The 14,408-nt window shown below is 39.5% G+C and overlaps 1 protein-coding gene and 1 long non-coding RNA gene across 10 annotated transcripts in view; one reads left to right on the top strand and one right to left on the bottom strand.

The window, feature by feature from the left end:
• Nucleotides 1–14,408, top strand: part of LOC119018764 — a 38,110-nt gene that overhangs the window by 23,223 nt on the left and 479 nt on the right. For 6 of the 9 annotated variants that reach the window (XM_037096707.1, XM_037096705.1, XM_037096698.1 and 3 more), the window contains exon 18: nucleotides 2,426–3,914. The exons of 1 other annotated variant lie outside the window; for it this stretch is intronic. The gene's annotated coding sequence lies outside the window, so the exon portion shown is untranslated. Of the gene's footprint in view, nucleotides 1–2,425; nucleotides 3,915–10,557; nucleotides 10,679–14,408 lie in introns of those variants that run through there. 2 more of the 9 variants (XM_037096702.1, XM_037096701.1) reach the window with 2 other exon arrangements.
• Nucleotides 4,009–13,075, bottom strand: LOC119018770. Its single transcript, XR_005074851.1, has 18 exons — nucleotides 12,212–13,075; nucleotides 10,228–12,012; nucleotides 9,643–10,074; nucleotides 9,249–9,365; nucleotides 8,743–9,092; nucleotides 7,984–8,654; nucleotides 7,704–7,789; nucleotides 7,077–7,603; nucleotides 6,903–6,977; nucleotides 6,630–6,718; nucleotides 6,430–6,532; nucleotides 6,223–6,339; nucleotides 5,989–6,140; nucleotides 5,647–5,786; nucleotides 5,343–5,400; nucleotides 5,094–5,222; nucleotides 4,832–4,927; nucleotides 4,009–4,544 (listed from the first exon to the last, which is right to left on the bottom strand). It is a non-coding gene; the product is annotated as an uncharacterized LOC119018770 (long non-coding RNA).

A 14,408-nucleotide genomic window follows, 5' to 3' on the forward strand; every position in this document is an offset into this window, starting at 1 on the left:
GCCACGCTCTGCGCCAGACAATAGAAACAAGGAAGATGCCACGTTCCGCAACAGACAATAGAAACACATACGAGATAGATACAAGGAAGATGCCACGTTCCGCACCAGACAATAGAAACACATTCGAGATAAATACAAGAAAGATGCCACGTTCCGCACCAGACAATAGAAACACATTCGAGATAAATACAAGGAAGATGCCACGTTCCGCACCAGACAATACAAACAAGGAAGATGCCACGTTCCGCAACAGACAATAGAAACAAGGAAGATGCCACGTTCCGCACCAGATAATAGAAACACATACGAGATACATATAAGGACAATGCCACGTTCCGCACCAGACAATAGAAACACATTCGAGATAGATACAAGGAAGATGCCACGTTCCGCACCAGACAATAGAAACACATACGAGATAGATACAAGGAAGGATGCCACGTTCCGCACCAGACAATACAAACAAGGAAGATGCCACGTTCCGCACCAGACAGTAGAAACAAGGAAGATGCCACGTTCCTCACCAGACAATAGAAACACATTCGATATAGATACAAGGAAGGAAACACATACGAGATACATATAAGGACGATGCCACGTTCCGCACCAGACAATAGAAACACATTCGAGATAGATACCATGAAGATGCCACGTTCCGCACCAGACAATAGAAACAAGGAAGATGCCACGTTCCTCACCAGACAATAGAAACACATTCGATATAGATACAAGGAAGGATGCCACCTTCCGCGCCAGACAATAGAAACACATTCGAGATAAATACAAGGAAGATGCCACGTTCCGCACCAGACAATAGAAACACATACGAGATACATATAAGGACGATGCCACGTTCCGCACCAGACAACAGAAACACATTCGAGATAGATACAAGGAAGAAACACATTAGAATAGAATAGAAATTAGATAATAATAGAAACACATTTGAGATAGATACAAGGAAGATGCCACGTTCCGCACCAGACAATAGAAACAAGGAAGATGCCACGTTTTGCGCCAGACAATAGAAACAAGGAAGATGCCACGTTCCGCACCAGACAATAGAAACACATTCGAGATAAATACAAGGAAGATGCCACGTTCCGCACCAGACAGTAGAAACAAGGAAGATGCCACGTTCCTCACCAGACAATAGAAACACATTCGATATAGATACAAGGAAGGATGCCACGTCCCGCGCCAGACAATAGAAACAAGGAAGATGCCACGTTTTGCGCCAGACAATAGAAACAAGGAAGGATGCCACGTCCCGCGCCAGACAATAGAAACAAGGAAGATGCCACGTTTTGCGCCAGACAATAGAAACAAGGAAGATGCCACGTTCCGCACCAGACAATAGAAACACATACGAGATACATATAAGGACGATGCCACGTTCCGCGCCAGACAATAGAAACACATTCGAGATAGATACAAGGAAGATGCCACGTTCCGAACCAGACAGTAGAAACAAGGAAGATGCCACGTTCCTCACCAGACAATAGAAACACATTCGATATAGATACAAGGAAGGATGCCACGTCCCGCGCCAGACAATAGAAACAAGGAAGATGCCACGCTCTGCGCCAGACAATAGAAACAAGGAAGATGCCACGTTCCGCAACAGACAATAGAAACACATACGAGATAGATACAAGGAAGATGCCACGTTCCGCACCAGACAATAGAAACACATTCGAGATAAATACAAGAAAGATGCCACGTTCCGCACCAGACAATAGAAACACATTCGAGATAAATACAAGGAAGATGCCACGTTCCGCACCAGACAATACAAACAAGGAAGATGCCACGTTCCGCAACAGACAATAGAAACACATTCGATATAGATACAAGGAAGGATGCCACATTCCGCGGCAGACAATAGAACACATTCGAGATAGATACAAGGAAGATGCCACGTTCCGAACTAGACAATAGAAACACATTCGAGATAGATACTAGGGAGAAAGGGCTAGCGCATTTTGTGGCTGCGGCAGCTGGTCGCGGCATTTCCGGTGGCAGCAGCCACTGTCCGGACGAGCTGCCTAGGCAGCAGCCACTGTCCTGACGAGCTGCTGAGGCAGCAGCCACTGTCCTGACGAGCTGCCGGGGCAGCAGCCATTGTCCTGACGAGCTGCCGGGGCAGCAGCCACTACTGAGGCAGCTGCCTCGTAGGTTATAGTGTCAGCTGCCGATGTCGACGCAGCAGCCACTACTGAGGCAGCCTCGACATCGGCAGCTGACACTATCGCTACCGCTGTTGAGGCAGCTGCAGAGGGCAACTGACGGTATTGGCACTTGCTGGAACATCTTCAGGTGTTCCCACAGCTGCCAGTGAGTTGCCATGGCAACTGTCACTGCTTTACCTACACTAAAGCTGTGCCCTTTATGTTTTTTAATTTATGTATTTATTATTTTTCAGACCCAGATAAGTAGAATATCAGGAGGTCTAGGGCCACAACACCATCTACAGGTGTATATATATATATATATATACACAGAAGGACTCACAGATCATTTGTGCTGGTCAAGAGAGTAGCCTACTCATGAATAAACAGTGAAATTGATTGCACTTTATATAGGGAGCACTTAAACAAGTGTGTTGTTTATGGTTATTGGGGTTGTGGATTTCTAGTGTAGGGTAGAGGATGTTTGTTTTGTATGTGTATTTATTTGACGATTGCCTATGGTGCCCTACGAATGAGTATGAATGAGTATGTATGTCTATACACACTGCTTCAAGATCATTCCAACTGTTGACCTCAGAATTTTCCAATAATGTACTACAGGCTTTGTATCATTGAATAGGAATAAAGAGACTATACAGCTGACTATACAGCTGCCTTTATTAAATCTGTAATAAAATATTTCACACCAAGGCAAAAAAATGTAATAAAATACTCTTGAGTTTTGGCTGTTAAAACCATAGCATCAAGCTTCAAGGTGCAGGGTTTTTTAAATTGCCGATTGTGCATGAACCGCAGTCCAGACACATAGGAATAGCTTGTGCGGGGCACTCTCTGAGTCAACAGTCTAGAAAAAAAGAATAAAAACACTATAATAAAATATAAAATATAAAAAATATTTAAAAAACACTGTACAAGAAGGTGGTTGTATATATGCAATTTTTAAATATTAGTGCTAAATGATAAATAGGCTGGTCCTGAGTGCTGTTCCTGGATTGTGAGAAGGCGGGGAAAGGGGACAGTTATATGGAGATATTGCACATTTTGGGAGGGGGAAGAAAGTCATGTGGGGATATTGCACAGTTAAAGAAAAAAAATCAGTCTTCTTCTTCAAATCTTGCAAAGACTTTGTAGTTCTTCCCCTCGACAACTTGTTCCCAGAAATGTTCATAGTCCTTTTTCTTTTGAAAAATGAAAGTGAACATTTCTGCTGGAGACTCTGAATCATGTTCATCTTCCCAACTACAAAGGTCCTGGAGGATTTGAGTTTGCTCCTCTTTGTCCATGGAAAGGACCTGTGGCATTTCAAGTCCTCTATCAAACTTTGCCTTGCGACACCAGTCAGCAGCAGCTACGCAATCTCTCAAAATAACGTCGCTCTGCAGTAAACAAGAAAACAAGTTCAAAGTATTCATTGTATATTGATATTCCCAAGTAATGATTCAAACTAGCTTATAATTTACAGCAAATTAACAAATTGATGATATAATTAGACATGCTTATTACTTTATTGTCAACAAACTCCCTAACCAGATATTTATAGATAATCTTTATTATTGCCTTTAGATAAAAGCAAGATTGTATATTTTATGTCAAAGTGGCATTCATAAGCTTGGTAATGTTAACTATTTCAGTACTTCTGTGAACTGTTTTGTCTTGTTTTTAAGACCCTACACTTAACTGTTATTTAAGTTTCATTGAAATAAAATTTAAACCTCATTTGTCTTCTTGGTTTGTATATAATTCCATTGTTATTCCCTTACATGCATGCAATTCATAGAAACAAAAACCAAAGGGTCATAATTTTATAGTAATAAGGTTCCACCACAAGGTGTCACCTTTCTGCAAGTCAAATAGGCTGTGCTGCAAAATAATAGGTTATAGTTGTGTAAAGCATTTCACAGTATGAAGCAATGTTACTTTCAGCAACAGAAAAAAATTGTGGAGTGGATGAGATCATATATGCTCAGCTTTGCTTTTATTGACTCGTGCAACTAAAGCCACTTCAATAATAAAATTGCAGGAGCATTTAATGGGTCTTTAGCTGTGGGTGTTTGGGATAGAAAAGGTCTTACCTCATTCATGCTTTCTGAGTCACCTTCTGTGATCTCTCCAGGCCTGTAAAAAATATGATCTGTAAATGCACTGGTGCCGTCATTACAGTGACGTCAACTTAACCTACAAAAATACTGTGATCCATGACTGGCAGAATGGATTTAGAGATTTAGCATGTACACCTACACCTGTACACTGTCCTTTACCTTTTGTCATCCTTCAAGATGTGCTCTTCAGAAGCACAGATTCAGCTTGGTATCGGGACATGCTGTGACTTTTTTGCAGCCACTGAATCAAAACCTACAAAAGAAATTTTGAGAAAAACTGTCAACTTAAAAGATATTGAATTTAGCCTTGTATACATATGTTTCTTCCTTATAGATTTAAGCACTATAATTTTGATTCCAACAGCTAGAGATTAATTATATTAGAATTTAATGGCACCATAGAGGTATAGATATGTCTCTATATCTAACTCTTTTGACATTTGCAGCTCTTAAGACACAGATACCATTACTCAGAATTTCATGCTGTGAATTGTATTCTTGTGCTAATAAGTAAGTTGTTACATATCCTCTTTAGCTCACCTCAGGCAAAATTACGTCTGTGAGGAAGAGCTGCTTCTCAGCAACGGTGCCGGGTACTGACAGGACTTTGTCTAGTCTCTGGATAATGTCATCTGTCTGGGGGAGTAATAGACATGGAAAAAAAAGATTTAGATAACATGCTGGCAGAAATGATTTACAAAAAAGGACTTAAAAGCCGTGTTAAAATGACAAATTTTGAACTTGCACGGCCACATTTTTTCTATTACTCCTTTCCCACATGCTATTTAAAAAGTCCACATACCTTCATGTCATTGAATAAAGTGAAATGTTCACTGTAGTGTTTCCGGAGGGCAGGATCTAGTCCTCTGTGTTCCCACAGATACATTCTGTTGGACAGAATGTTCCCACTCTGGAGGTTTCTTTCCAAATCCTGCAATCATACATATTTAGCGGTTGATAGTGTTTTACCACCATGGACTCTTTATAGAATTATTGAATGCCTTTAGTAGAGAAAATGCAGTACAGCTCACAGGAGATTACATGTTATTACCTTTATTTCTCCATCTGTCAGAATGTCTTCTGCTTTAACAGACTCCAGAATGTCATCTCTGTTTAAAGAAAAGCATTACCTGAATGTTTACACGTCTATTTTGACAAGGTACATAAGTCCTACTCTTGTTAACTGTAAATTATATAACACATTTCAATCTTTGTACATTAATGTTAAGACACTGAAAATGATTACAGGCATTAAGGGTAAAACCATGTTAATATTCTGTATGAAACACAACTACAACAGTTATCACTTTGATCTTCATGGCAACCAAGCTTCTGCAAAATGAGATTATTCTTACAATTCAGGGGTGCTGTTGCATCCACAAAAAAATCCTTAGACGTCCAGTCCCCCTCCACACCAGCACACTGGAAATGCAGCCAGTTTTTGCATGCTGTGCATTGTACCCATGGGTACATCTTTATTTTTTCATGGAAAACACTGTTGAAAAACACAAGTGGGACAATTTTACCAATAGTTAATAACTTTTGATTTACTGTCAAGTTAGTCCAGTTCAATTGGGTCTCAAATCATTTTTCCATATTTCCTGTGTGACTTGGCTTTGTCTGATATAGTCAACTATGTTGTGTGTAAAGTACTATATAAGTATACTTAACATAGTTTTCATTTATGTTGTACATACCTGGTTGTCCCAGTTGCCCGCTGGAACAAACAGGACCTTAGTTTCCAGGCCAGGCAATGGCTGTTGGAGTTCGGTTTTTTTGCTTCAGCTTCCTGAAGTTTTATTTCCTTCTTCTCCATTTTGAGAAGCTCCTCAGCAGTTCTTGGGAAGTCCTGTGTTACAACGATCTGTTGTACATCATCTGTCTTTTATTCATTACAGATTTTGGTATAACATTTTAAAAAAACCTCTAACCTCTGCGTTGACAGTCTTCAGAATTTGAGCAGCATGGTGCAGACGAAGAGTCCTACATTGATTAAGAGTGAGAGCCTCTGCAGTGACCTCACGGTTTAGGACCTCATTTTCAGCTGTCTAAAAGTGAACAAAAAAATTCACTTGATGAAATCATAAACCACACTTGCACTGAACAGGGAGAAGCAGCTCAAAGAATAAACAGCTTACAGAACACACAAAGACTCCACAGTTAACAGTGTCTTGCTGCTTCCACTGTGAAGGAAATGTCACAGTCCAACCTTCAAGGCCACCAGATAATCTAAAGACATTTCTACAAGAGAACAAATTGGCAATAATTTAGTATGATCATTATGCCACATATGTAATCAATGACAAATATCAAATGTTGTATGAGACTTTCCCTTTACCCGAGGAGGTCCATGTCACCATGACTGATCTGACATTGAAGCATGAGTGAATCATAAACTCTGATCTGTCTCAGTTTGAAGTCAAATACCTACAAGGACATAAATCAGTCATAACAATTCAAAAAATATCACATTTGTATGACTTCAAATGGAGTTAATGGTTTAGGTTATGCTTTTGCTCTTTCTGCATCATTGACTTTGTTGCTAAAACATATTTACCAAATTATATTAATAGTCCAATCACAGAATAAAACTTGTTTAATGGAGGCTCACCCAAAGAATAAAATGGTTGCCCGTCTCTGGAGACAAGTGACCAACAATCCTGGGGAGGAATAGCTTGTCTGACACCTATAATAAAACAATATCAGGTTGGACAGCACAGTCCATGTGAAGAGTAGATATATTTTTCAAATATTTACATTGTCTTATGTTTCAAAAAGGACCTACTGGGATGCGTTTGACAACCTGCTCACTCACACTTCCACTCGTGGTCCATTCCCGGTGCCACAAAATGAAGTCATAAGTACCCAAAGAATCACTCTATAACATAAAATGTATGTGTTAATACCAGCAAACGTTGATAAGGCAACAAAAGCAATCAAAAATGGAAGAACATTAAATCTATTACCGTGTGTTCTTGGGCCAGCTGAGCAACTCGATAGTTAACTGCCTGTAATTCAATATACTTGTTAAAATACAACATTCAATATGTGCTAATTGGTATAAGGTACACATCTATACTTTAGAAACACTGCAGTAACTAATTACAGTTCATGTACAAACTAACTTCAAACACCAGATTTATCTGCACTTACATCATCCGTCAACCATGGCATGACCATGGAAGATTGTGCCAACAATTCCGGTGGGCAAAAACTGCGAATGTCCTTTATGGTCACAGGAAATCGCCTTGACACATGAGTAATGATTTGAGTTTCTTTGCGGCATCCAGAGAACAAGTCCTCGAGTTTTCCCTTAATACAAACAGTATGACAAAAATATTAATTTTGATTCATAATATGATTTAAGACAAAATTAAAAGCCAACACCTGTCGTGTGATGATGTTTTATTACCTTGTCATTATCATCGATGGCATATAGTTCTGCTTGAAATGATGATCTCACAGTGCCAGCTACAGTCGGCTTATGATCTTCCTTCCCTTCAAAGAAAGATCAAAGAAGAACTTATGACTTATTTGGAAAACATGCTTACTTTGTAACATTAGTGTTTTCATCCGGTTGGGCTACAACAAGAGGATTGAAGACCTAGGTTATGGCACTTTCTTTTTTATGTTTCCACCTCCACAACTTTTAAATCCTGTATTATGTTATAACATATAGCGAACAAGCTTACCAGCAGACTGCAGACCCAGCATTCCATGAAGGCCAATAGACAACTGGGTATTGCATAAGGCCTCCATTTCTGATTTGAAAGTTAGGTTGATTTTCTCATTGTGGAGATCTATCAAAACCCGTAGTGTTTGTTTGAAGTGTGCCTCTTTCATTTGGCACAATGAATATCTAACAGATGCAGGTTCGCGATTGAACTGCTCTGCAACTGATGAGTTGATTTCTGTTCGGAGGCTGGGGCAGATATTCAGACTTCTAAGCCTCTCTTCTGGACGTTTCTGGTTTTTCTGGTGGAATCTGTCATAGAGTGAATATCTCTCTGTTGTGCCTGTGATAGGATGTGTTGCTGCCATTCTGTCACCATCGAGACTTCCCTGTAGTGGGAGTGGGAACCTCAGGTTCTTAACCCACTTCATGTCAATCTGCAATTCCTTATTGACAGCCAGCTTGATGTTGTTGGAGCACACAGTCTTCCATCATGTTGCTTGAAATACAGTTGTCTTGTCCGGTTGTTTGTATGCCGAGCAACTTGTCCAGCCACATCTGAAATGTAGCATGTGGGGAACTGTTTAAAACTCAGCAGCCCATCAGCGTGGTCCCTGGCTGACTCCGTCCAGAATAGGAAATTTAGGTAGTATACAACTCCGTGCATACATGAAAAATGAAGGACACCACCTAAAGAATAGAAAAGATCATATAACATAATGCTGTTATAGGAAGGAAAAACAAATAAATCCAAAAAATATATCCAAAAATTTCTCACCACCAGCTTTCTGTAGTTTCCAAAATAGCTTGGGGTATATGTCTTTGAAGTTCAGCAGTTCCTCAAGCCTGATAATCAGATCTGCAATGGTCCCCTCTGCTGACACACCCAAGGCATTACAAGCATCTTGTAGTTCTTTTTTTTTGAGGCTATAAGTTGAAAAGACAAAAAAGAGACCCATTATGTCACTGGTGTGGTGGGATGCTTGGTTTCAGCATCGGGGTTTTTTTTCATGGCCTTTCTGAACTCTGTTTTGGGTAGAGTCTTTCCCACTCTGGTGTGCTGTCCCATCCACGGTGCCACAGTGGAGTGTCCAACAGAGTTGTGGTATGGGTTAGCCACAGATGTTCCTATTAATAAAACATATAGTATTTTTCGTAGTTTACATTAGTTCCAAGATTTGTTTGTCGCCAAGCTTATGTCGAAGTGTAAGGTTGATACCGTTGTTTTTTCACACTTTTCAAAATTTATGATAGTATAAAGCACTGGCCATATGTAGTCCATACCTGATATGAGTCCTTCTGCTATCAGTGACTTGTCCAAGTCTGACCATGCCTTCACTATATCCACTTCAAAGTCTTCCTCAGAAACAGTCTCTGGATCTGGCCTTTTAAATGTGCCAACTGCAAATGAAGTTTTGCACAGAATTACAAAAGCACAGCACCAACACAAACATTCATAGAGAAACATAGAGTCACCAATAACTTCACATATGAAATTCCAAAAATTATGAAACATTTGCCATTGCAACCTTCTGAAATAACAAATAAATTATTTAATCACTGCCCACCTGACATACTTGATACAGGCACACATTTGCATCTTTAAGTCGGTTGTGAGAATCTACATCATAAATGTAATGTTACCATGGATTAAAACATATTGGAAAAATATTCTTACGTGGGATATCAAAGGCCAGTTTCCAGTTGGCGTCAGCCACGACCACAGCTGGATGGTGCCCACACTGGTAGCAGGAAAACTGAAACTTGAAATTAGTGAGCGATAAAAAGTGATGAAATGCTTTTCTCACTGTTTGGTGATGGTATCGGTTGTCATTTAATAATGACATAGTGTCCAGCATACGTCCACTGGTTGTCTTGTTCTGTAATGAATCAACATACAAATATGATATCTGTTATCAATTACTCGCTGACATAAATGCTGGCTGAAATTTTTTGGCCTAAATGTTTTTATGATTTCCTTACCGCCAAACCAGAAAGCAAAAGCTCACACAATGGCGATGTCAAGAGGATGCGGTTATTGAAGTTGTGAAAACCAGGAACCTCACAACGTTAGTGCATGCTGGGCACTGTTTTACAGCTACAGAGACACCTGTTAATTGAAAGAAAAGTAGTTTAAAGTTTAATTATATATAGCACTGTACATTATTTGCCATTGCACATGTCATTTAAAACAAATATGAATGTGATGTCATGATGGGTACATTCTTGCAAAAGCATAGAATAGCATTTTTTACAGACTTACCTTTCTGGACATAATTAATCCCATACACCACAGCTTGCGTGGTTACTGTGTTGGAGGGATTCAGAGCTGGAGGGGTGGGACCAGGACAGTACGGACAAGTGTTTTCTGTGGGGACAAAACACGGTGGTGGTGGTTGCTGCTCCTTAGTCCTCAGCTCCACAGGCAAATCCTGTAGGAATGGGATGCGCTTGTGTGTCATGAGGTAGTCTGTCATAATGCAGATTTTCTGACTGTTCACAGGTTGTTGTTCACAGCTGATGCTGGTTTCAACAATGTGACTTTCCAGGTCATCAATATCTTGTGTCTGAATGTCCAATGTTTCCATTAAAGTGCCTGGGGACTCTTGAAAAATCCACCACATGGCCATCATGCGGTGGATACACCGGTGTGAAGTCCCAGTCCCCCGACACTGACAGTTCCATTGTCCCGCAACTGTGTCAAACGTGACTATAGTCCTTCCGAACTGACACCAGTTGTCTGTCTGCGATGTGAAGACTGAGAAGAAAACCCACCGTTTGGAGTATCCCTCATCTTCAAAAATAACTGGAAAAACACTGTCCAATCCAAGTTTGTTTGAATCCAGGTTGAGGTTTTCGCATCTGACACCCCATTCTGAGGACATCAATCCCTTACTCAACATGTCCTTGAGGGAGGCAGATGTGAGGACTGCTGGCTTTGCATATGACTTGGCATTCTTTGTTCTCTCCAAGTGTTTGCATTCCTTTCCAGGATTTCCTGAGGACCATGCAATTTGCATGAATTTCCTGCAATTTGGAACCTCACAGTCAATTTTTGGTGGGTTAGTGGACTTGATTACATGCACCGGCAAAACAGGGCTATGGTCATACTTTGGTGTGACATAAATCCCATTTCAATGCAAATCATGGGGGCAATGTCCAAGCAATGTACATCTCTGATATGTCTTTTTAGATTTTTTTGGGAACTTAGCTCAGATGTGCAGTGGGGACATGACACCTTTTCTGGTTTACTGTCCAAGTTGTCTGCAGGGTCTTCTGTGACATTGTCGGCTTTTCGTTTTAAAGCCTTTGTCTTATCTGCCAAATAAAAAACAAAGACACAGTTGTTATTGTGAAACATTAACCCTCATGTTGTGTTCGTTTCATGTTAAACAATTTTGTGTTCCCGGTCAAAAATGACCGTTCCATTTAAACTCATCATAAAAACTGTAAAAATACATAATTATCACTATTTGTTGTGTTAGATCTTTTTTATCAACTTCAGTTCTTGTGAACATTACAAGTTTTTAACTTCTATTTGTTATTTATGGCCTGTATACCTCACTGATCTGACCGTATACATCTTGAATTCGAGTTCTAAAAAGCATAATTTCTGGATTATTTTGACTATAAAATATAATCAGATGAAACATAGTATATTGTTTATCACAGACTACTTTGGGTCAAATTTACCAAGGACATTTGTTTTGAAACCATTTCATTTTTTTATATAGTCACATAAAGTAACACTAGTCGTGTTCCTGGTCAAAAGTGACCGGAATATTTTATTTGTGTACAGAGGAAATTATCCCAAAACAGTTTCACAATATTACAAGATCAATGTCTTAATACATTAAAGAACAACTAACAAGAACAATAACATTACAATATTCATCACTCTATCAGATGTTTTTCCCCTGCTTCCATCTTGGATTCACCTCCATCCACAGCACAAATGCATGGAATATATAGACACATCTAACATGTTGAAAAACACCACCATGGGCCAACGAGCTGTCTTCCTCTGACAAGAGTATGTGCCAGTCACCTGCAAAAGTACACAAAGTAGATAAAATCATAAATACATACAAATGATACCTCATTTATCATATTGAAATGGAAATAACTAACTCAGTGTTGTTCATGAATGTAATGTGTACTCCACCAAAACCAAGTCTTACTTTTATAGTGCAGTTCAAACAATCTGATGATAGAAAGATGTACATGAAAAATAAAAATCAACATACCTTATCAAGGTTGTCAACTCTGCCTTTGTTCCTGTTGTAATCCGGGATGGCATTGGGTTTCTTGTCCTCCCTGGTGATCACAGCGGCATGTGCAGAGTCGTCATCAGGAGCATATTTTCCCTTTTCTTTGGACAGTAGGACACAAGAGTGTCCTCACTGTCAGTTTCCTGGCGTCTCTCCTCCTCACCAGTGTGGTGATCACATATATAATCAATATCCTCACTTATGGTATATCGACATGCCATGGTGCTGCCACACAATGAACTGTGAGCAAGGCCTCAAAAAAGCATTCATATAGGCTGCCAAAGCTGCGAGAAAAGTCCAATATTATTGAAACAATGCTGCAACTTTATGAGAACAGGTGATGTTCCCGCGGGAGAGAGACTCTGCTGGGCTAAGGTTCCCATGGTGGTTGCCTGGGACCCAAGGTGTGTGTGTGTGTGTGCGTGCGTGCGTGCGTGCGTGTGTGTGTGTGTGTTGGCATGTGTGTGTGTGTCCATATGACAAATGAGGATGTACCTGAGATCAGTTTTTTACACTAAATGTAGTCTCCCCCATTCATTTCTAATGACTGGTCATTTTTGACCGGGAACACCAAGAGTGTACAAAAGTTGAATAAAATACACAAAATTGTATGTAAATAAATACTATTTATTTTGTGTGTTGAAATCCTCTTTGTGGACAAAGTCATGGACTCTTAGGTCAGTCTGATCAAATTAAGTACATTTTTCAGAGATAACACTTTTAAATCAGTCAGATTTGACCGGAACACAACATGAGGGTTAAAGTACTTATTAAAGATCTTTAAACCACAATACAAAAGCCACTGTATTTCTGCCCTGAGACTAGCTCTAGAGTATATTTGTTTTTTGCCACACCCAGGGAGCTGCAATCGAAGACATTACTGAGGAGGACACACCACTGATGACCATCAGACTAAACAATTGCAAAATTATGAAACAACAATTTAAAGTGAAATATTTCTTAGATATAAAGGCAGAAACATATAGTCATCTTCCTGGGGGCTGACTGAGGGACTGAAGTAAGCACCCACAGATTTAACCTTGTTAAAAATGTAATTCAACTCTGCCAGGACACAAAAATATGCTCCTTTCTGGACACACATCATAGCTTTTATATGCTGTGTGGTGTTTTTAGCATTACCTGCATCAAACTCAACAATTTGGCACTTTCTGAAAAAAATCTGTAATAAAACATAATGACAAATACTAATATTTTACTGTCATGTAATACCTTGTTTTTTGCTTGATGCAATACCTGCAGGAAACAAATGGAAGGAAATGTGGTAAACATTAGGATTATAAAATTGTATAGTTCATAAAATTAAAGTAGACTTTAAATACAAAGAAAAAAACAGAAAATTGAGAAAATACTGCTTGGTTATATTGATTGAAATTGAGATTAAAATGTGTGTGGATGTTGCAGCAGAACACCTACCATGCATGACTTTTAAATGTTTCATGAAGTAGCATGGCCGTGAAAAAGTTTTTAAATTGCAATGTGGACAATGGTAGTGGCTTCTGGATGCTTGTGTTTTGTCCTTGCAGAAGCAGGCCACCACAAATTTCTCTGAAAAAAAAAATGGGTCAAAAACAAAAAACAAACAAAAAAAGAATATATATTTTCAATAAATGTAATCACGTCCTACACCTTTATTGTTCAGCTGTACTACATACCTTGATTGTTTTCCACAAAGTACATTGCATCTGCAAGATGCTTTTTGCAAAGATGATTCTTATTTGCCAGTTCCTTTTTTTGACAGAGGACACATTCAGACCCATCACAGGCCAAAAACGATGCTACATCAGAGAACATCTGATGTGAACCTATCAAAACAAATAACAAAAGTGACAAAATCAGAGCCCCCGGGCTCAAACTTTATAACACTATAAGTACATGAAAAAGTGTTTTTTGTAGGGCTAAGTAAATCTTTCTGCTGTGTTTCACAGTGATTTATCTCACTGATTCCTTTTATTTACTTATAGCCCAACTCACCTTCCATTTTCCAAACTCGTTGAAAAAAGTCGAGAGTCTGTGGAAACATTAAAGTTAAGAGTCATTGGCCAATGAAATTAGACTTCAGGGGCGCCGCATAGCTCAGTCGGTAGCGCGCGCGACCCATGTGCCGAGGCTCTGCAGCGGACCTGGGTTCGACTCCCGGCCCGGGTCCCTTTGC

Source organism: Acanthopagrus latus, chromosome 4 (genome assembly GCF_904848185.1).
Source record: "Acanthopagrus latus isolate v.2019 chromosome 4, fAcaLat1.1, whole genome shotgun sequence".
In the NCBI taxonomy this organism is placed as follows: Eukaryota; Metazoa; Chordata; class Actinopteri; order Spariformes; family Sparidae; genus Acanthopagrus; species Acanthopagrus latus.